The 22,913-nt window shown below is 34.8% G+C and overlaps 1 pseudogene; it reads right to left on the bottom strand.

Moving 5' to 3' along the window:
• Positions 1-60: 60 nt before the first annotated feature.
• On the bottom strand, positions 61-22,913 carry LOC128237596 (glutamate receptor ionotropic, kainate 2-like; annotated as a pseudogene).

Raw genomic sequence — 22,913 nt, 5'->3', positions numbered from 1 at the left:
AATTGTCAGTGAAATAAAAAATAGCACAGAAACATTGTTGCAATACCACATAATACACTTGAGAGCAAACGCTATGCATACAGCTCTTTGCTATTGTTTCTATGAGTCATGCCAGTCAAGGGAGCAAACTGGATGCCATTGTTAACAATGTCTTTACTGGCCACCCTGCGAGTCGTCTTTTCGGGCTTTCCACAACACCGCACTGCAAAGCGGAGCTCCTCCGACATCTCCGAACAAAAGGATTGCTGAAATATTATTATTTTTAAATAAAAATAAATACAATCATTGAATGTAGATTGTTTTCTAAACACATAAACCTTTGAAGCTATATAGTTTTTAGGTGAGCAGAATTCATCGCTGAAATATAAAGCAAAATTCAATGTATTTATATTTGTTGGTCTTACTACTTTGATTAAATACATTGGAAGGATTAGACTCATTAACCGTATCAAGTCCTTCAAATACAATACACTTTTTATCATACTTATTTTTGTTGTTTTTTGTATTTTAATGATTTAATACGATTTTGTTCATATTTCCATAATTATCACACCATTTTACCAATTTTAATTATTGTTATAAACCTATAAAGACTAGTATAGATTCTTGACGACCTTTGATACTTTCGCAATAATGGTCCTCCTTGTTTCCTGAACTTTGCAATATTGAAGATTTATTTTGTTGTAAAATGAAGCCGCTAAAATAACATAAGTTTAAATATTAAACTAAAGCGATCTTTTAAACTACCAGATTAAATGCAAAACCAAAATAGATTAACTGAGAGTATTCTTGTGGTATAGGACACCAGACATTGATTTCATTCAAAGCATGTACCTTATCAACTCTGGCGTTTTTCTTCGCTTTCCACATGAACTCGAGGCAGGCTAGAAGTAGCCCGGCTACCAGCCCTCCCACGAGAACCACAAATACCCCACCCACGTGCTAGACGCCGAGGGAACTGGCGTCCTTCTTGCCTTCATCAACGTCACACTTTCCCCCGCTTTTCTCTTTCCACCATTTGTCATAGAGTTTTTGTATCTGTTGTGTTTCTTGGAAATAGATAATCTCTCTGGAAATCAGATCCGTCCAGGGGGAATCTGTCATGATATGAGGTATGAAATTAGAAACTATTTACGTTAATTTTACGCTGTAGGCATTGGACTAATGTTTTGAATGAGCGGTATTGATTGTTTCGCGTTGCATTATAATTGCAATGCAATAGATCCTTAAGGGTATCCATAGGCAAATGTTTGTGTCTTTATTGCTGATAGTAGCGGATTGCTAGAGTTTTCTTTATATCCGTTTACAATTGACTCCCACATCGAAACGGTACCTAATAATTAGGGTAACCTTTCTATAACTACCGTGCATATAAATTACCACTTTATTCACTTATACCATATGTTAGTTATGCAATGTTGTATTTAAAAAACATAGTGCCAAACAGTTTTGTCACTCGCAGCCCCCATCAATAACTGAGGTTGTGTGAACCCTATATTACATAATTGATAACCACATGACTGTACTTTGTGCTTGCGTATCAACTGATATCTAAAAGACTCTGCTTTTACAAATAACCATATCAAATTCAACTAAAAAGTAGAAACGTTATATTATTAAATATTTTAACGTAAATATCAGTTATGTTCCGTCTCCAACAATTAACCCACCTTTTGGAAAGGCTAATCCATAACCTTTCGAATCAAGCAATCCCCCGACTTGTGTCAATTCACAGTTCCTCTGCACCTGGTAGTCTATAGTAGAGGACTCTGTGATAAAGGCGTAGTCGGAGGTCTTCACCCTGTTGATGCCCTCTTGGCTGTTCTGGACTAGTCCAACGTCCGGATTCGCCTCCATGAAAGCCCACATTCGCTTGTATGTGGGCACATACGAGTTCTGCATACATCGGAATTATATTAAAGAGCCGTCAAGAAAACACACGTGAGATAACAAACCTTTTTATTAAATAACTGTTTTTATTAATTTGAACTTTATAGAAGTAAGAGTTAGAAACTAATATTATACATGAAACTTCATACAGTACAGCAATAAAACGGGAGTTTCAATAGAATTAAGATTAGAAAGGTAAGCTTCATGAAAACATTTTGAAACAACAAAACAATACACATATAAATATATTGAGAGCGAGCAGGAAACGCTGGCACATCAATAATCTTATGAATTTCCAAAAATGAAATAAGATGTCTGCATGATATACAGAAGTATCGACATAATATAACGAAATTATGTTATAATATATGTACGATAACTTTAGAGAAACAAAGATAATAAAAGATTATCAAGACTTCAAAATACTGTGCCAGCGTTTCATGCACAATAGTATCGTACATAATATCAATAATATCAATGAAACAAAGCTCAAACCATGCGACGTGCATAAAAACTACATTAAAACCCCATGTCCAAAGCAGTTACAGCAGTCATAGGAGTGACGAATTTCACACGCCGACTGCAAACTTAAATGGTTAACTATTTTCTTATATAGTTAATGTAAGTATCTTTGAAAATTCTTGAAGTGAAAAGGAAACATAAGTCCGCCTAAAATAGTGGTTTGTATACAGCCAAAGTCAACGTCTGTTGATTGTGTTAAACACGTGTAACAAATATTACTCAAAACCGACAACATGTGATATGATTGTGTCCGAAGTTATTTTGGCAAATTCCAAATTGAGAAAAGCATTACGTCTATCAAATACGAGAAGTGTTTAATGTGAGTCGGACTTGACCTTAAGTTAATGCTGTTAGATATGTGTAGCAAACCCTATTGAAATATGTAGACTCCATCATGAGCTATCTTCTGGTCAAGAGAGTCCAACCGACCGACCAACAGACTCCTATTTATCCACCAAAAATAATTCAAGGTACAAATACCGACAATAACTAATTGCTAACACACGATTTTATACTAGCCACACCCCATATTGTCTCTACCTGGAAAAATCCACGTGTTGACCCTGACGGCACGATGCCATAGGTTACTTTATTTTGTTCAGCCAACTCATCAACATTATTGAACGGTGACACGAATTTCTCGATAGTATGGAATGCTTCCAGGTTTGCAGTATATGTGGAGACCATGATAAGCGTGAATAGATACCACGAGCTCGCTAGGATGCTTCCTGAGGCCGACCTTGGAGCTATATCACTGCCTGCGTTTGACACTTGAAGTCTGCACATTGTCCATAACTTGTTCGTGTGTTAGGTATATTTCTTTGTTACTTTTTTGATAAAAGCAGTGTGTAAGGCAATCATTTTTTTAGATCATGCGTAACAGCTTTTGTAAGTAATTTATTAATACCAAACTGTACAAGAGTGGACATCTTTTCCTAAGTTAGTAAATTGGCAATGATCTCCCTGGTTGTACAATGCATATATTTATTACATTTCCCTGACATAATATAATCCTTTGAACTGGAAAGCATCCAAAACACGACCGTAGTAAGGACAAAAATACACTAGAATCATAAGGAACAAACCCATATGCGGTAAATATTTACTTGCTGGAACGTGGATTGGTTGTTTCACATATATTAAATTACCTCGAAGAATTGTCGTGTCGACCCTGACTTAAGTGCACCATAGTTTATTCTATCTAGATCCGGTATGTCTTCCTCCGACTGTTTAGCAAGGTCCAATGCACTCTGTACAGGCTGGACTAGTCTCTGAACGGTGAGGAAGGCGGCGAGGTTTGCCGTGTACGAGGAAATAAAGATGAGCACAAAGAACCACCAGACGCTGGCTATTATCCTGCTGGACACACCCCTTGGTGCTAGTTCTGTTCCTACATGCCGAAAGCGGGAACAGAAACATACTTCAACAAACGAACACGGTAACCCATGCGTTTAAAGTATTTTTTGCGGTGAGAAGGACATGTGGAATAAGGTACCAGTGAATTAAAGCACACATACGACATTATATGGAAATGATGGGAGGGGAATTGCACATCAACCAGCACAGTACTACAATGTCATAATGCTAGTTTTCTAATGATAAAACCAACACTCGAACTTCATCACGTTGCAACTAATATAGTCTTCAAACATATCAACTGAAAACTAAAACACCATGACCAAATTCATGCATGACCCAACAAATAGCATGTCCGTCCACCACCATGCACTTTTTTACATTACCTGAAAGAAAATCTTGTTGATCCCGATTGCGGTACCCCGTACTTAATACTTTGCTGATTGGACAAGTCTTCTACACTTTCAATTGGTGACACCATTCTCTCGACCGTGAGAAACGCGGCCAAGTCGGCGGTATATGAGGAGATCATAATTAGGGTGAAAAACCACCATATACACGCCACCATTCGGGTGGAGATGGCCCGGGGAGCTATTTCACACCCTGAGAGGAAAGTTAGTAAATCACACTGTGAGATTAACGAAGCAATGGTAATATGTTATTATGACAATATTTATCTGTTCACACATTTATCGATGGATGTAGGTGTTACTGCTTTTATAATAAAAGCATATTGTAAAGAACTTCTTACATCATTTTGTAAAATGACAGATGCGCTATATCATATTCACACATTGTCACAGTCTGTTCAATGAGGGCTATGAGTGTCATATGCCTACGGTTAAGAGTTCCAAATATCAAAAGGATAAATGGATAACCTGACATTATACCCACATTAATGAGACAGTAGAAAGACTCCATCGGCTAAATTCAACCAAGTTACCATTCCGTTCATTTAGGCTTCGTCCATGTCGGCCTACCTCTGCATTTTGGATAAGTCCAGTAAGTACTATGTTTAGGTTAATTTAACAGTTATCCGAACACTCCATTTGTTAAAAGAGGTAGCAACCTGATCCACCTTCACAAGCAACCTGACCCTTCTTTACAAACACCCTGAACCACCTTCACAAACATATATCAAACACAAACCCTCCTTGACAAATCGATAAAAACACATAATTTTATGTTCCTTTACAAACAACTTTGACATCCGTCAAAAACATAGATCCAATACATATTCTCCTTGATAGAGAAGGAGCACATACACCAATAACACGTGGAAGTTCATACAATTTTCTTTAAGAATGAGGTTATTCAAACGGACCAAACCTCATCAATAGAGTCTGAAAATGACACGGGTTTTTTTTAATATATGTACCTCTTTTAATTCTTAAACTTAATTAATTGAATGGTAATATAATTTCATCATATAATAACTTCACGTCTGCAAATATTTAGGTATATATGCTACATATTTGAGATACCCATTTCCTACAGTCCCACACTGACCGATTTCATGTAGTTGAGGAGATTGTTCCCTATGTCCCAGGCGTCTCGCTTGTTACAGCTGAGTGACTGTGTTTTAATATCCTTCACAGCAACCGTCAGCTCGGAGAGTGATTTGAAGAACAGATGAACAGCATCGTACATAAACGCAACTTCCATCTGAAGAAAACATGGACAGCAATATTGTAACATCTTCAAACGTGTGTTTAGTAAAAGTAAGTCTAATAAGGGCCCAATGTCTTCATATGTCATGCAACTCTTTAAAACTATGCTTGAAATCTTATTAAAATATGTTTCTTCTACTTTGAGGATATGCTGGGTTATAAAATTAAACAGAACGGAGAGTGTTCAAGACCATTTAATTTTACCATTTTTAATCGATAAAACTAAAGATTCATAAAATATATTTTATTATGGTTTAAACAACGTATAATCAAACCGAAATTATACTCAACTGTTGATAAAACTAATGAAAATGTTGATATATAGCAGAAGGATATAAAAAGACTTAGGATTAGAATTGAATATTTATCTGAGAACTCATCAATCATGAAGCAAGTGCATGCTTTATTTCACCGTTCAGGTACAGTCTTCATGTGATAAAGTGTTTGCCAGCCTTACATATAGATAACTGTTTAGAATCATTTATAAAATATACATATACCTTGAAATGCATTGACCTATAAATTATTTCCACCAGTTTAAGTTGTCAGAAAACAGGTTAGGCGATGACATTGGTTTTATATGAAATAAAAGAAATAATCTACTTCGTTATTCCATTTTAAAATCAATTCCGATTTAAGTAAAATTTGGTTCAGCGAAATTCCCTGCAAACATTTCGATTAAAATGTCGCTAGCCGCCACTTTTACAGGTGATTTCAGTATACTTTAACGAGTGATTTCAGTCTACATATACAGGTTATAAGTCTACCTCCATGGGTGATTTCAGTCTTCTGTCACAAGTGAAATCAGAACATTATATTATTATATTTAGGTTTCAAGATAGTGGTTTCAATCTTAATGATATTTTTTTTAATATTGACGAACCAGAATTTATTAATATCATTATTCTATTCAAAAGTCGTCTACTTTCACATGTGATTTTAGTCTACTTTCGCAGTTGAAAAGTCTACTTCCACAAGTGATTTCAGTCCTCTGTCACAAGTGAAATCAGTACAGGCAGATATATCCGTAAATCGTTATCATAATATAAATTTGCAGACGATTCACATTCAATTAGTTTCATTGAAACAAATGTTCTTTGTTGTAATTTCACGTTACATACCATTTGATGATAAATGTTTATGTCAGCAATGCATTTTGTGAGTTGTCGAGTTGTTTTTTTGCTGTAACGGTACGAAAATATCTCTTATGGGGACTCTTTCGTCAAAACACTTATTACGCATAGTCGGTAGACGAAACAAAATAATGGCTTTCAGACGCACAATGTAGTGTTGTATAAACTGGAAAACGGGTGATTGCAGTTTGATAGTTCAGTAACAAACTTTTAAGTTAAAGTATACCTTTAATGTCCGATGAGATTTGTCTTATCTATAATATCTTAACTTTGGATTCTAATTAAAGAAAATCTGTTTAAAAGTGGTATCCAATGATACACATAGGGCATTTATCCTTCTCAAATGCTTCAAACACTTCACTGGTCAATGGACATAACTGGGGTATGCTCCTCACTTTGGTCGTACCTGATGGTAGTTTCCTCCGAGGAGAGGCGACGTCAGAGCGTTGTCCTCATTAAACCTCCACTCTGCCATCACGTCTACGACCTGTGTTCACGTGGGATCTATGAGCCTCATGGCCGTCAAGTTGGCCCCGCTGTATTTATAATCTTCAAGGTCCACACCACCCAGATCCTGAAATATGAGAGACAGGGGACTGTTCACCTTCCTAGGAAATTATCTCACTTGAAGGGCAGAAACGATCTCTGTCGAGTGTTCGAAAAAGCTGGACAACTACATAAGGTTATTTGTTTGTTGGGATTTTTTTGGAGGAGAGTTAATAGCTTTTTAACAAGTATTCGTGCAATGTTACGTTAAAATCCAGGTTAATAAAACCAAATTTCAATTTAAGACATTAGAGTGTTATTGATTTGTGCACCAACTAGATGTTGGAGAAACGGAAGGTCATTGACTATACTAAAATGTTTTAAGGGCACAGGAATGATAAGTTGAAAAGTATTTTCAAAAAAGTTGATACAACCGACACTGAAATCAACCCACTAATCTGATATGTGCCCAGTTTGAATTTTTCTTTAAGAATAGTTGTTCATATGTGTACATTAAAAAACAACGCGACATCTTATATCAGGTCTGCTTTATGTTGAACAAAACGATTAGACATTGGTTTGCATTTTATATAATAGACAAAAAAATGACATTTGAACATAAGTTAGAAAATACTGATCACGTTTCTACTCTTCTGGTTCTGTAGAGCACTTAAAAATATATTAGTAATTGCAACAATTTGGTAATGATGTACAATTCATACAATACGAGTAAATCAAATCATGATTTTTGTATCTTAAGCTAACTGGATTTTAAGTGTTTCAATAAGGTTTTAATCACATTTTGGAGATAAAACGCATGTTAACAAACAATTAATAAACCATGAAGCTTACCAATGTTGTAAAATGGAAGTGGTAATATTCCGACAGCATGTTTACTTTTAACGCCTGCAAAGAGAAATTAATAATTTAATGCACAATGCGTGCAGCAAAATGGATTTTAGAGTGAGAACATATGAACAATCGCGCGAAATCATGTTAAGCAAACACATAATTAATAGCATGTTTAGCTAGTTTAAATCTACAGAAGACAACCCAATAAGCCCCTTTCTAGTTGTAACAGACAAAGATAGGTCCAGCAAACCTCATATATCTGTATCGAACCAAGAACCATCAAATAAACCAAGGTCTAGCTTTATCGGTCCAAGAAACATCCAATTAACCCCATTCTAGCTGTTTCGGACTAAGTACCATCCAATAAACTATATTCATTGCCATTCTTATTAAAAGGTCTTCAGTGATATTACCATGGTCAAGTTCTAACATATATGTTTGCATCATAGGTTTTGCATACGTTTATGTATGAGGATTAAAATTACAAAGAAATACATGGTATTTTTTGTATATAGTGCAACCTGAAATTCTGCAGAAAATTAATAACTCATTATACGTTAATCAAATTGATCATCGGAGTGTTCATGTAATGGTTATATCTTTTGTATTAACTGTAAATAAGAACCAGTGTATTGTAACCCTCCTGCAATTCCCACCTCGTGTAGAAGGGGCTAGACCTTGGCTGCGCTGCAGTCATCGACGATATAATACTCCCCCTTCTCCTTGAGGTCCTTAAACATGCTGATGTAGCTGCCTTGGAAAGGGTCTAACTTCCGGATTCTTATCCTGTGATCGCTGCCCTTCGTCGCCTTTAGCACCTCTTGTAGCCGCAGCAAACCTAAACAGTTTAGTATAGATACTCATAAGCATGTGGTTGTAATTGCCCTGACAAAGGCTTTGCCGCTAGATCTTTCATTTCATCGCATGGAGACGCAGCAGATCTGGAAGCAAGGGCATAGCATGATACCAAATTAGTCATCTTATTTGTTCTTGTATTTACCATTATAACAGTTTAAACATGTTCAAGCCGCAGCAGACTCAAAATCATGGGGACAGATATACATCCATTTATCACTTTTCCAGTCAGGTGTTTGAATGAGATGTTGAACCATTGCTTCAATAAAGTGAATATACCCCTTAGAATTAACTTTGCTATTGATAAAATTGTATTAATTCAATAAAGTAATTCTAAAAGCTGATATTAATTAAATATTATATACTGGTCTTCCAACTAATGCACACTTCTAAATTTATGTTAAAGTTAAGAGTAAAACGCATCTGGAAAGTGTTTAAAAACCTCTGTTTGGTCACAGTATCTATAGGAACACAAGCATTAAATTAACCAAAGTCGTCCACCGAATGACTGAAACAATACATTAAAACAATCCTTTAGAAAGGTTTAGGGAAATATAACAACTTCTGCTCACCTGGGATCTAACACAATAGCGAAGTTGGCTTTCAAACATATTTTTCAGCTGTATATTTCAGGGTGTTTCATGTTTCAGTTCCGAATAAGAAGGAACCAATCGTCCAAACGCCTATTGGTAATTGGAAATAAAACTAACCAATGTTTAGTATTTACCATATTCTTAGCAATAAGACTACTTCTCTGAGTTCAATACATAACCTTATCTTATCTTTTTATCAACTGTGAAGGGTCGATCTTAGCAGCCTCTTCCTCAACAATGGTCATGATATTGTTTTTAATATCGTAAGGTAATGATTAATAGCATTATTAAACATTATATCCTACTGGCCTTTTCTTTGATAAATGATATTCGTTCTCAACATCCGTATAGCTCTTAATTTACAAAATGTGCCAATTCCTAGCATCACATCATTACAGGGATTAGCTAGTAATAGTTGCATCTATCTTTATAAAGAGCGCCTGGTGGTGTAAAAGTAGCACAGGTAATAAAAACATAATAAAAGGAGAGTGGTATTTGCTTCTCTGTCAAATATATCGCGTGATTATAGAATTTGGCCTCAAACTTGCGTTGTAATTCGGCCGTCAGGAAAGTTTGACATTCGTTGTGTCCTTCTATTGATAGAATACAGTGTAAATGACATATGCATGCCTATGCAATTGGTAGTTTCTGACTTCCATTCTGATGCCGAAGTTGATGTGAATGTGTTATAATGAGCAGAACAGAACAGTGTTTTCCAAGAAAATTGGAGACCCGTGTGGCCGAATATGTGTTTCCTTGTGTCTATATTGACTTTTCCTGTGTTATGTTATCTTTGAAGGGGCTATATAAATTTGACCTAGTATGTCAACATTTAACTAAGGCGAGTATGATAACATTTTATCATGTCAAATTCTATGCCGAGTATGTAAACATTGTACTGGCGAGAATAACATCATTAAACTATGGCAAGTATGATATCATTGTTTTATTGTGGGTTTGATAGCATTGTACCATGGCGAGTATCTTAACATTTTACTTTGGCGAGAATAATATCATTATACTATGGCAAGTATGATATCATTGTTCTATTGTGGGTATGATAGCATTGTACCATGGCGAGTATCTTAACATTTTACTTTGGTGATAATGATAATATTGCATAATTGCCTTATGTTATCTTTGTACTATGGTGAGTATTTACTAATGCAAAATGGCGGGTATGTAAGCATTGTACCATGGCGAGATTGCACTATGTCAAGTATGCTTGTGCTGCGCTTAGCTTGTTTCAATGTATTATGACGAGTATGCTAACTTTGTACTTTTGAGAGTACACAATACATTTTTCTGTTGTACGTTTAGTTTCTGTTACTCGCTTTGATATTTTAATTTATTCGATATCAGGTGAAGGTGTTTTATTTGTGCCTTTGTGATCTTTATCCTAGTGACATTACGAGATCAATGTTATATTCCTTAGTTTTTACCTGTTGGGTCTATAACATTAACATTATTATGCCTTGCTATGTTTATTCTGTTAATATGGGCTTCAGGTCAGTGGTTACTGTACTTTAACAAGATGGTTGCAGATATTTGGTTATTGTGAGTTCTCCATTAAATAATTAACGCATCATACGTACTGTCGTCATCCTCGTAGATGACGGTGAAATGTTTCCAGTTCCAATAGCGAACAAGCTCGGCTGAGGCCCTTCCCTGCACGTCGTTGTCAGGGTACACGTTGATAGAGAAGTAGTCCCGTGTCTCTCGGGGTCCCACTGCGCACTCAAGTACGGGATGTCAAACGCCTGACAAATTGATTGCACATGCGCGCGCGGGATCTTAGAGATGGGACCAAACACCGCGGCGATTCCCTCTTTCATCTGCCGGCACACTGGAATATTCACAATATATATATATCATAACCGATGAAGTCACAAACCAAAAATTCTAATAAGAAATCTGAATTTATATCATTCTTTTAAAACTACAACATCTAAAATATGTTAATTGATTCAACCCAATATTAAAGGCGATTTAAAATGAAGCAAAATAAAACTGAATCACCAATAAGATAGAACAATGGAGAGTGTTATTATTAGAGATTTAAAATAGAAAATACGCCAGTTTTCCAATTTTTAAGCACATTCAATAGAAATATTCTCTAAATAATACGATTTTCTAAAACTATGTCCTCGACTTTATTTAAAACATGAGTGTCCTTCAGACGTCTTATATTTCAAACCATATAATTATTTTATAGCGTGATCTTGAATTGCGCGAGGTGACAGATTTAATTTATTCTCCGACATTATTCCCTAAAACTCAGTTATCCCTGCATCTGTTTGAAACAAACAATCAAACATGTTTGCTTTGGACCGACAGAATACATTTAGAAGAAACATTATATAGATCACGCATCGGGACATGTCGCTACAGAGTAAAGTGAACTCAAGGGGATCCGTATGTTATATTACTCAAATTGATTTGCAATTTTACAAGAATATCCTGGACGCCAGAAGAAATGTTTATCAATTTGTACAGTGAATATCTACTTCCTTTGGCAGCTTCCATTCTTTGTGTTATGATTTATCGTCGCTTCTATAGGTTTAGATCACGTGACACAAGTGTTAGACAGACTTTTCCCAAATTGGCTTTTGCAGCATAGCGGCATTCTAGACACGCAATGTAATTTTGTATTAACAAGGGATTTTTGTTTATTTTCTGCAATGAATTTCCTTCTTTAACTCTCCCGGGTACAACAGTAATGGATGAAAATTAAGACTCAGACTTGGCGTTTTCTATCTTTTTATTTCATTGTTATTGTCAAAAATGGTATTCCATAATAATCCCAAATCGGCAAAATAACGCTGCGCCATCCTGGTCCCCTGTGACAACTTAAGAATAAAACAAGATTAAAGGATGTATATCTCCGTGAATTATACACTGTAGCTAAAAAACGTAAATTGCCTAATCCCTCGTCTCCAAATCGATAGTTCCGTATAAGAAACTGTTTTTCATAAATGTCATGAAAGTTTAGGAATTTATCGGTGAATACTGGGTGAATATTGAACAGCAATATAGATTAGCAAACGTTCAATTTGTAGCAATGGGCTGTTTATGAAATAAATCTAATAAATTGTTGAAGTTTATTGTTACAGACGGAACCGAGGGAAACTAAAATAGATTTTCTCATGTCAAAATCTTTATATTTACTCATTTTATTACAGTGCATGTCGTATTTTATGGAAATGATAACATCCGTCGTATATAAGGAATTGGAAGACAATATTTCTTAGCAAGAATCAACTGAATTATGTGAAACATCTGTAAAATACCGGGCTTGGGCCAGCGAAAATAACCAGTGTCAGTCGGAAACAAAAGACGTCATAAATGAACAAGGACGTCATAATTTTATTAACAGTAAAGTCAATTATCTAGGCTCAAGTCGTTATATCTGACATTTCATGGCACAAAGGTACAAACCGTACACTATACACGAAGACAACATATTATATGAAGTATTACTATTTAAAGAATAGCGGGTATCATTTATTATATCTCTAGCAGTTAAAATGAATAAAGCCACCATGTGTGTATAAAGGACTGCTACTGACATAATAAAAATACATGCATATTTTATGAAATAGCGAATTGTTTGGTTCAATTCCAGGAATAAATCAATATATTATTATCCAATGTATACGTTGAACTCGTTTGGAATACTGGACAATAACATGTCATGACCAGTTACTTGGTAAATTATATAAAACTTTCCAAAATATAATAACATAATCTAAAGAAATGCTTAAGTTACCTTTCTATCTGAAACACATGTTGTCGGTGAACATATCGGGGATATTTGTTAATCCAGATCTTATGATATTTCCCCAGTTTCATTCTATGACCCCGAGATCTCAACAGATCTCATCAAGTGACTTACTGAATCCAAGAACTCGACAGTTTACAACATGTGTCTTACTGGATCCAGGATTTAAATAGTTCTCAATACGTGTCTTACTGGATCCAGAAATTCAACAGTTCTCAATACGTGTCTTACTGGATCCAGGATTTCGACAGTTCTCAACACGTGTCTTACTGGGTCCATGGATTTCGACAGTTCTCAACACGTGTTTTACTGAGTCCAGAAACTCCACAGTTCTCAATACGTGTCTTACTGAATCCAGGAATTCGACAGTTCTCAACACGTGTTTTACTGAGTCAATGTACTCCACAGTTCTCTATACTTGTCTTACTGGATTAAGGAATTCAACACTTCTCAACACGTGTCCTACTGGGTCCAGAAACTTGACAGTCCTCAGCACCTGTTTTACTGAATCCAGGGATACAACAATTTTAACACGTGTCTTACTAGATCTAGGAACTCAGCAGTTCTCAACCAGTGTCTTACTGGTTACAGGAACTTCAAAGTTCTCAACACGTGTCATACTGAATCCAGTTATTCAACAGTTCTCAACTCGTGTCTTTCTGGGTCCAGGAACTCACCAGTTTTTAACAAGTGTCTTACTGGATCAAGAAACTCAACAATTTTCAACAAATGTCTTTACTGGGTCATGGAGCTCAACAGTTTCTAACACGTGTTTTAATTGGTACAGAAACTCAAGAGTTCTCAACACGTGTCTAATCAGAAAAAAATGCATGTTTAGCGTCCTGTATTTTCACTTTCAAAAGAAGGTTACCTAGAGAAAACAACGCATGTCTGTATAATCGATCCCAATATGCAATAAACAGCCTGTTAACGATATAACATCGTTCCTGATGATAAAATAGCAGCTTGTACCGCTGACGTAGTATTCCGATCAGAAACTGCTGCTAAACATCACAAACTCAATCTTTTCAAATTTCAAGAATAAAAATATGCAAAAAAAATCGATAAATGTCCGAATACACTGGCGACATGAACGTTTGTTTACAGTTAGAAACATAACTTGTTAGCTACTTTACGATGGCCTATACCAAGGTTATTTGCAATGTTCAGAAGCAGTTATCTATCCTGAAAAATATTGCAGGAAATTACTTCATTCTATTGTAGCATAACCGAGATAGCCCACACATGGGTCATGTCATACACATATATAGCCACTACCGCAACGTAGTGCATTGTTAATACACATCGACAATTAAGGTAAAGGTCAGGGTAAAGTGTTAGAAATGATGCTCACATGCAACGATACTAGCAAAATACACAAACCAGAAAGCAAAATAAATAAATTAATTCAAACTAAACACTACTACTACTATTTACATGTGTTACAAAAGAAAGTTTGGGCTGTGTGTCAAAATATGTTTTCGCTTCTTTAAAATATATAATAATTATCAAGGTTTCGAGGCATGTATCGTCTTTAGCAAGAGTAAGCGCATACTTTCTTTTACAATTTAGGATTAATCATACCCTTAGACAAACTCCATGACACATTACAAATCAAAGCATGCCAGTTCCACTTTATACGTAATTCAAACACTGTTAATAATCACTTAAGTTAAATAAACATATAAAGTGAAGCAACATTGTTTCTCTTATTCAAATATCAGAATACATAGAGGTTTATCCGGATATTCTTGATTTTATTACCAATTCGAAAGTAACTATAATATAAAAATTAGGCAAGAAAAATAATTTTACGGAAGACCGTTTGGTTTGCCTTAAATCATGGTTTATTATTGATTTTTCGACGTCTTTGCTTGTCCTAGCATATTTCATTGTATTTTTTACAGAAATAGGTCATACATTCGACTATCACAATTTCAGATATATCTGGACCCTTTAAGGTCAACGTTAATTTGCATCACATGCTTCTTTTGCATAATAATGTGTCGCAACCGGTCTACCAAAGTATGTGCACAAACGGTCTTCCGAAGTAAGTAATAATGAAGGCGGAAGTGATAGTCGAAAGTCTGAGGAATGGACGGATGAGGAAAAGAGTGTGAGGAGTTACCTTTGTAATCGAGCGTCTTACGAGTTTCCTCTTCATCTAAATATACAGGGCACATATAAAAAAATATCGTTTACCAAAGGTGATATTTCAAGCACTTCGCTTTTCATCAGTATGGTAAGTACCGCCTACATGTATTTGGTAATAAAAGATAATTATACCTGTAAAAAATATTATAAATAATCCTTGTATATATTACTTAGAAAATAGAACATATCCAATGTTGAATACACTTTATTCATGGTTCTTGAGTAAAACAATAAGCACCAACTAGGGTAAGGGTAATGAAAATGAAGTTAATTTTTAAAGTTACTTAACCAATATATTTCTCATTCTTGAGTTGTGGCCTATTCGTTTAGGAGAATAATAGTGATTTTTAAAACGAGTTTATTACGATATGGTTTAAGTTAAACTCAAACTAAATAGGTCTTGTGTTGTGGGGGAATCCAGAGAACCCAGAGAAAATCCATTTGTCCGGCTTGGTGACCACAAGCCAAACTTAACATTAAGACACTATGAACATGCCTTTGAATCTAAATTCTTCAAATTCTAATTCTTGATCTCCATTAATCTGACCAACAATGTGTCACTCGTGTATATCCTTTTTTCCTTAACAATATAAGCGAACCTCAATAACTAAAAAAACTCTTATGTTTAACATTATTTGTAAATTAACAATCTGCCAAAATATTACAAGAATTTGATGAATTTGGAAATTTGGAATAGGGTGTTTGAATACCTTATTTTCGGAAACAAACACATATTGTAGAAAAATAAGCATTGGCGAGACGTAGCATTTATAACTGTGTTTATTTCGTAAGAAAGACAACTACTTTTTTATTTCAGTTTCCTTACGTAAACAGCTAGGTCTTTTAACTGTTTCCCGTTAGGGTTGACATACAAATGACAATATATTTGTGTTCCATTAGCACAGGCATATACCGCAAGTTTCTATATTTCAAAAAAACGCAATTATAGCTGTATATTCAAATCAGTTGAAGGAATCCTTTACGAAACTGTTTGTAAGTACGCTCAATGCTGCCTTGTTCTAAAACAAGAACAATTATAATGAAGGAAATATAGTTTGCATTTATCACAATTGTTTTAGTGACGCTTTTCAACCTTAACGTGGCTTGAGATTTCCTATTAATTTGCACTTCCTCGGGGCAATGTTCTTGGATACAATATAAAAGCGTCGTAAAGACTGTAAAAACGCCATAAAACATGCCAATCATTCAGATCTTTCTAAAAAGCCTATTCATATTGACAATATTTAAAAATTAAGGTTTGTGTTTCCACTACTCTTATATTAAAACCGTGGGAAGAAAGAGGCTTTTTGACATAAGTTAGTGAACAGAGGAAAAAAACGGTGCTTAAATGGTTAAAAGCAAAACATATCGAGACTTTTATAACAGCTATTTATCGCGCGGTTTTGTATCTACGTTAGTTGTTAAAATGCAGCTGCTTTGTAAAAACTGATTTTCCATTGAAATGAAACCAACCAGCTGTCATTTCAGTCTTTAGTTTTGGGAGTTGTTTTTGCAGTTTGATATTTCAAATGGGAAAAACAGGTGAGATGTGAGTTTCAATGTGCATGCACGCGGCGCTAAAATAAGTTTCGAACAAACTTACGTGCACATTAAAATAGAGTAACTAACAGAAGAATAACTCCTATGTATAACAATTATTAAAATTCTGCAAATGTATTTCTTAAATGGCGACTATAAAATCGTTATGCAATAACAATACAGAATCTGTATCACCATGCAGAAGAAATAGAAAGGTAGACACTACTTATAAAGAGAAAAAATAAAGGGAAAATGCTGAAATAATACAATTATCCGGATAGCAATAACTGATAGGGAACGAATTATATGGGAAACTGCAATGCAAATAGAGAAATAATTCATATCACGATGCAAAATATGCACAACTAAAAAACAAGGATTAAATCTCATAGCAGGATTACAAAAACGGACTATTGGAATTAGGTTTTTGCACTAGTTTGTGTGTTCATATTGTTTCATTTTTTGGCAATGCCTTGTCTTTTGCTTTCTTGAGCAACCATATTTTACATTGTTGCCAAATCGTTTCAACAATGTTTTCTTCTTCTCGAATGTTCCAAAAGCATCATCAAAAATCTCAAGCACAGTCTGATTTGCTCTGCTTTGTCATCATTTACACATTCATTCAATTTATGTCATAATAATGGATCATGGACAAAAAAGTGTAATACCGCGTAAACACAAGTACATGAGCAGCGGACACAAAGCAGAGCAAAATTATTCAAAGATGGGTTTTTTTTGTAAACGACTTTGATATGTGGTTTAAACGTAATGATTACCAGAGTTGATGTCAACGGTTATTCAGAAACATTTCATGGCAGTGTACCAGAATAACAAATACTGGCGCTTTCTTAAATTTAACATGAATATTTGTGTTGGGTCTTTTCTGTGTATACTTATCTATATAAAAAAATATTGCTCAACAAAACAATCCTTAATAAGGACCAAGCGCATGCTCATTTAACTTACACACTGGTGCATCATCACTTCTAGTGTATTATTCGCGGGATTTTTTTTCCATCCTTGATAGTCAAAGGGTCAATCAGCATATAAAAAGTAATTTAATCACCGACAAGCCCATTTGACAACAAATGGGCGATATAATCATCAGAGATAAAGAAAAAATGCCCTAGAAGGTATAAATAGGCAATAGTAAGCATAATCCTACCTCCCTTATTGGCCTCGAAGCTGTCGTTGGGTAGTTCCTCCTCAACGTAATACACGACCATGTGGCTGGATCCCACCATGTTTATATTAAGCTTCCCGATGGTGTTTGTGAACGACAACTTCTGGGCCTTCTCCTCAGGCTCGAACAAACCAACTGTATCAAAACGAATTGTTGTTACACATACATGGATAATGTATCTCTGTTAGAAATTGTTTGTGTTCATGTTTGTGAAGCTCTCTAAAAAAGGGTTAGTGAATTTTTTAAAGAAATATTGATGACAGCGAACTTTTTGATCGAACAAAGAATCATGAAAGGGATCTTTAATCCCAGATTGGTCCTTGTTTTAGCAAGGGTCTATTTGGTAACAAAAACACTGCGAAATGTCGCCGGTTGACAAAACAATATTAATCCATAAAGTAACTGTGTGTAAAAGGATTTGTTTTCATATCCATATATTGCGCAAGACGGAAAGACGCAGACGAAGTCAAGCTTGTAGTTGCTTCCAAATATAATGGGAAATCTTTTTCTTTGGAATCCATTATGCGGTTCGTGAGACATGTAATAGATAAAGAACATAATAACGATCGGAAATTCAACAGAGCTTTTTACTTTGTGCCGTTATGCATTAAGGAGTCTCGCAGGTCTACGACTGAAGAAAGTTGGACAGTTCATGTGTTCTGATTTAGCAAAGAAATATTAAAAGGAAAATCAAATACTTCTGAAACAAAAATAAAATAATTCTTTTTTGACTTTGCTTAAAAGATATACATTCGTAATGTTGTCAGGCGCCAAGCAAATTATATATGTATAATAAAACTTACTGAAAAGAAAAGTGTTTGTAATATGCAATGACACGCCTGAAACGCTCCAAATGTATATAAATCCACACAGAGATTTAAGCGCTTAGAGAAAACGAGGGCATATTGACACAATAGAGAATAACAGTTCTAAGATGTTGTAGGAACCACAAACATGTAAATATTTAATGGATCTATCGGAAACTATTTAAGGCAATGTTACCGTTAAGAAAGCACAATTGTATGTTTTGTCATAAATGAAAAACAAGACTGTTACCATGCATTGCTTTTAAGCTGAAAGTTTACCCTGATAATGTATATTGTTACTAACCTATATAGTGTTGTCATTTAATTTAACGGGAAGTCAATCAATACACTCGTGCTAAAGCAATTATGGTCTGTTCAAGATCAACTTTACAACTTTACAACTTCAATAAATGTATAAAAATGTCAAGCTTCAAGCGGTTTGTAAATAGGTCTATTGTTAAGGCTTGTTAAACCAAGGGTGACATCTTTCCTTAAACAGTACGATTATCCTCGGATTAAACAGCATGCCTGTCCTCTTTGGTTTTAGAACATTTACGTTAATTTCAATAAGCGTAAAATATTTCCAACCATTTAGCCGTGGTGAATTTAATGGGGAGAATAACAACTGTCATTATCCTGGTATGTTAAGTAAGCAGATGAATGAGTTGTCGACATATATCATCCGCCTTCTCCGTCTGAATAAGTCTTCTGGTCACAGATTTCAACAATATAACATATAAAAAGTAACGAATACAAAATGCAATTACCGAATACCAACAATGTCAATGAACATTTTAACTTTAACATTTCGTTCGTTCATATCGACTTAGATTGACTTACACATTCCATTCACCGAAACCGACTTACACTAACTTACACATTCCATTCTATTACATCCACTTATAATATTATGGTAGATTCCATTCAGATGTACATCGTAATTCTATTTCATTTTTTTAGTGAGTGCATGTCTAATGATACTAACAGTTTTTGGTCTTCTATTCTGATGATTAAAAGTTATTTTTAAACATATTCTGGAAACATATTCTGCAAGAGAGATCTATGGTAAAAGAAACATCCGCGCATTTTGTGCCAATTTTTACACTACTGCACTTGCATAACACAGACTCATCTGTCATTCGCGTATTCTCGTAATAACGTAGCACGTTTGATTGACATTGTAGTCATATATGAATATATTCCTGGGTGTATCAATACGGCAGCCTATGATAAAATACTGTTCAAACAAGGGCCACACGACGTAACATACATCGCTCAAACTATATTCATGTATTAGAACCTGACCTAAAATTGACCATGGGTTCGAATAGAAAAGTATACATGTATAGGATCAAACATAAAGTATTTACTCGACTGGCATTGTTGAGCTAAACACCACACACACCTATAATGACATTTGTTATCAATACAACGTACGTCGCTCCCGCTTTTGTCTTGGAAAGGTCATGGATGGTGCATTCGGTTTTTCTCGAATGGCTGCTCTAAATATTTCTCATATATATTTGATTGTCAGTTTCATTACATTAGAAGAAAGCTTGCTATGATCTTAGACGTGGTCCAAGTAGTTCGTTAACTTGTTATGATGTGTTTTCTGTAAAACAAATATTATTTATGAAATAATGGATCCAAACAGCTACAATGCATTAATGACATCCACAGTCAGCAGTTATCGCTTAAAAGTGAATACACAATGAAGACAAATAACCGCAAGTCATTTGGAACGAATTTCTGATAAACAGGAAGATATAAGAAATATCTCATATTTTTAAATGATAGGTTGAGCGCTCATGAATAATATTTATAGTTCAGAGTCATGCCGCCGCCAATGGTATCGCTTGACATATTTGCATATACTCATTTTGAAGAGCTCTAGCAACCAAATATCTATTAAACAGTTAACAAAATTGCAAAACAACAACCGTCAAACTTCCATTGAGTCATTTTTTTTTTTTAATTTGTGCGTTATTCAGAAGCTCATGTATTTGTATTAGCTTATAATTGACCTATGTGATATTGATAGTAATGGAAATTTCTACACTATCAATGGCAGAGTTTATCTGCAATTTCTTTAAATATTTTTGATAATTGCATAATTCAACATGTTGTATCTTGATTGTTTAAAAGTGTATCATCAAAATAATTAACTTTATTTATTGCAATACAGGCCTGTCTAACTTTGGTTTTAAAAAAAATATGTATGAATTTCAAAATACTTCCAAGCAACTTGGTGAATTCTACAGGGAGGATAAATAGTGTCATTTTTGGTAAGATAAGAATGAGCAGTTGGATTATCCGTCTGGTCATGAAAATCAGCACGTATAAACTTGCACGTATATTGTAGCATTGTTATGCACTGATGTCAAATTTACTGGTGTTCTTTTGTGCGCATGACCCGGGAACAATTCTAGCTAAGGTCCACCAAGTACAATGATGTATTTAGGTCAAAAAAACAAGTGCTGCAATACAGTGCACAAACATTCAAAACAAAATGGTAGTCTCACCTTTGCAGCACAATGACCGGAAAGGACAATACAGGGCAAGTTTATTTCAAATTTTATTGAACGATTTTAAGCTTTATGTCCGGTTACATATGACCATTACCTAACCTATATTATAGTTAACTGGTAAATAGTATTCCAATTACTTTGAGGTTGATTCAGAACATAATTTATGTATGTTGCATTGTTATCATGAAACTTGTTCTTTGAGTACTAATTTGTGCATGGATCTGAATAGACGAGGTCATGACAATTGCTAACTGTTTCACTCGACTAACAACAAGCATCGTTATCCGAAACATAATTAAAAACCTGCAAAGACATATGTTTTTCTACGAAATGTATCGCTCCCACATTTTCTTTGAAGTGTAAGTGAATGTTTCAATATTAAAGGCTGCTGGCTTCTCGTAATATTTCTTGCACATGATTGACAGTTTCATTCTATTAGCAGAAGGTTTTAAGATCCAGATACTTTGTTTTAGTGTACTTTCTATAAATAAAATGTTAATGCAACTAATCCATTTAGCTTCTCACGCAGATAATTCATCCGCATGAAAATTTAGTCATAGAAGTTGTACGTGGACAGATTGTTTCCTCATATACATGTTGTTGTTTTTTCTAAAAATCTTAAACAAAGAAAAAGTCAAATTCTTAAACTACAAAAAGGAGAAAACATAAGTTAATTCAAGCAATTAGACAATTACCCTTTAACCTACTATGCGTTTTTATATAGACTTATTATCTGTAGATATCGTTTTTGTAACTCTAGGTAAGATCAATTAAGAAAAAAAAGATGCAGTTGCTGTCAAGGGCGAAACGGTAATCGTCAAATGTTTGGCAACTAAATACGTCCCAGTAGTTTACATTTAGTTACATCAACCAAAATGGGGAATCATTTTTCTTGCGAATCAATTATTCGCCTCCAGGGACATTTAATAGATATGAGACATAATAACAATCGGAAATTTTGCAAGGCTATAAACCTAATGCCAGTATCTATTAAGGAGTTTTCCGGTATGTAGATTAACAGACTGTGTAATGTACTCTTTGTGTTTTTGCAATGAAACATGTTCTTGTATATTTTTTTTCCTATCGACAAAAAGAACTTAAGATGTTGCAAGCCTCAACGAAACAAAGATATTAATGCGTTGTTATTGAAGTTATGTCTTTGATAATGGTGGCGTCTGTTCCTATACGGCTTCTAGTGTAAAAAAGAACAAAGTCTGAATAATAAAAATAATTCGGTCTAAAATAAGTGTTTTTCGATAAATTTACAAATGACACACCTCAAACGGTCAATCTGCCACTAAGCTATTTTTATCAACACAGAGGTTTACCCAAGAACACAGAATAACACACAAAATACAAAGGCAATCGTATATCTGGAAAAAGTCAAACTTACAGCGTTGAAATAACTAAGCAACAGACATCCAATATAACGAAAATCAACAAGACATGTTAAATCAGGAGAATGAGTTTTTAATTCACGGTGCATTTAGCTTCGGAAATCTTAAAACAGATTGAATTTGTGTATTTTAGCACAGACCTGTCTTCTTCGGTTTAAGAACAGTCAT

This window comes from Mya arenaria, chromosome 6 (assembly GCF_026914265.1).
Source record: "Mya arenaria isolate MELC-2E11 chromosome 6, ASM2691426v1".
Classification (NCBI taxonomy): domain Eukaryota; kingdom Metazoa; phylum Mollusca; class Bivalvia; order Myida; family Myidae; genus Mya; species Mya arenaria.
This window is presented reverse-complemented; position numbering and strand designations above follow the sequence as displayed.